Source organism: Octodon degus, unplaced genomic scaffold (assembly GCF_000260255.1).
Source record: "Octodon degus isolate 3935 unplaced genomic scaffold, OctDeg1.0 scaffold00254, whole genome shotgun sequence".
NCBI classification, from domain to species: Eukaryota; Metazoa; Chordata; class Mammalia; order Rodentia; family Octodontidae; genus Octodon; species Octodon degus.
In genome coordinates, this window is record NW_004524830.1 from 1,221,713 (window position 1) to 1,223,852 (window position 2,140).

The following is a 2,140-nucleotide window of genomic DNA, read 5'->3' on the forward strand; positions in this document are numbered from 1 at the left end:
AGGAGCGCGCAGGCGGCGGCGGCGCGCGCGCACCCCATTGGCCTGCCTGGCCGTCACTTACAACTCGCCCCGCCCGCCAGGGTGTCGCGGGCGCGTCTCCGCCGAGACCAGGCCTGCGCGCGGGCAAACCCTCCAAACCGCCCCCCCGCCCCTCTGCCGCGGCCTGCGCCCAGCCAGCCAATCGCAGGCCTGAAGGAGGTCTCGGGGGAGGGCCCGGGACGCTCTGGGCCGCAGCCTCGCACCTCGAACGCGCGCGGGCGCCCCGCTCAATTTTCCCAGAGGCCCAAACACTGGGAGTGCTTCCCACCTGGCTACGAGTCGCGCCACAGTCGACTGAGGACAGCCTGGACCTAACCGCGGGGACTAAGGTCTGATGAGAGGCTCGGGATCAGCAAGGCTTCTTGGATACCGTTTAAGGACCCACACCCCCAGGCTAGCAGAAGACCCGGATGGGGCAGACACCTTAGACCCAGGTAGACCAGAGACCCGAAAGAGACTCTGAGCCCTCTGAGCTTGGGCTCTGGGCCTAGGATTCATCTCCAAGAAGGGACAGTTTCTTCTTTAGCCTCAGTGCCCTTTGCCACTCAAGTTCATTCATGTGTCATACACTGTGGTCTAAAGAAATCAGATTAACCCCTGTCCTCATTTACAGTTTAGCAAGACAGACCTAAAAAACCCAACACCACATGGTCATGTAATATGGACGGAAGAAGGGCTGATAAAAAGAAGGGCCAGGAGACCCTACACGGCCAAGCCTTTAGCTTCCTTCCACAGAAACACCCTCGAGGCTAGCAACCACAGGGTAAAGGGACCTTATGTAGGAAGGTGGCCTGGGGAGAGAACATGCTCCACAGAGAAGCCATTGCTGACTCCCAAGTAAAAAGGGGCCAGGCCTTTTAAGGATAGAGGGGGGAAAAAAAAAACCCATTTCCCTTAGAACTGCTGCAACCTAAACTCCTCCAGCAACCACAATTTTGTGGAAACTACTTTATACATAGTAAATTAGGAAATGACTTATTTTAAATAAACTGCATTGAATATGCTTTTGGAAAATATATCCTCACCTTTCTAGGCAAGGTTACCTACAGATGATCCCACAGGACTCTCCCAGGCCAAATACTTAGGAGAAGTAAGATTGGGGGTGAAGGATATGGTGGGAAAAAATAGGTTCCAGACAAAAGAAAGAAAGAGGGTTGGGGAGATGGCTCAATAGCATAAGCACTTGCCTGGCAAGCACAAGGGCCTGAGTTCAATTTCTGGTTTGGCCAAAAAAAAAAAAAAAAAAGTCATCCCAGGCAAAAGAAAGAAGATGAGCAAAAGGTAGCACTGTGTACTAGTACTTGGCCTGGCACAATAATGGGCATGATGATGCTGTGGTTAAGAGATGGGCAGAAGACAGATGACTTTTTTTTTTTTTTTTTTTTCAAAACTGGGGATTGAACTCAGGCCCTTGCGCTTACCAGGCAAGCACTTATTCTACTGAGCTATCTTCCCGGCCCCTCACATGACATTTTAGCATTCACTACAAAGTAGTAACCCCTCATATTATACAGGAGGAATCTAAACAAAGAAAAGTGAATTAGGAAAATCAAAACAGTAACACAGAATATTTAGTTGAAGACATCTTTGTTTAATTTGTAGAACAATATCACTTTTAGCAGGGATCAACTTAAAATCTTGCAGCCCATATTTGCTAGATACAGGCATTGGACAGGTGGGGATGCTCACCACTCTGCCAGTGAGGATGCAAGTGCCTTTTTTTTTTTTTTTTTTTTTGGTACTGGGGATTGAATTCAGGACCTTGCGCTTGCCAGTCAGGTACTTATGCTGCTGAGCTATCTCCCCAGCCCCAGACATTGCCTAGGGTGGGGAGGACCTGATAGTAAAGTATCTCAAACATCAGGATAGGGGGTTCAAGACTTGGGCTGTAATAATTTATTCTAAGATAGAGCTCCGTGGCATGATTAGATCTGCATTTTAGATGGACAATTCTGATAGTCAACACCTGGGAAGAAGTTCAGACAGAAAAAAAAAGCAAAACATCCTGTGAAGAGATAGCTGCAGCTGTCCTGGTGCCCACACTGACAGGAGGGCCCAGAGCTGGCTTAGCAATGTGACTTAAGTCTAGAAAACACTCCTG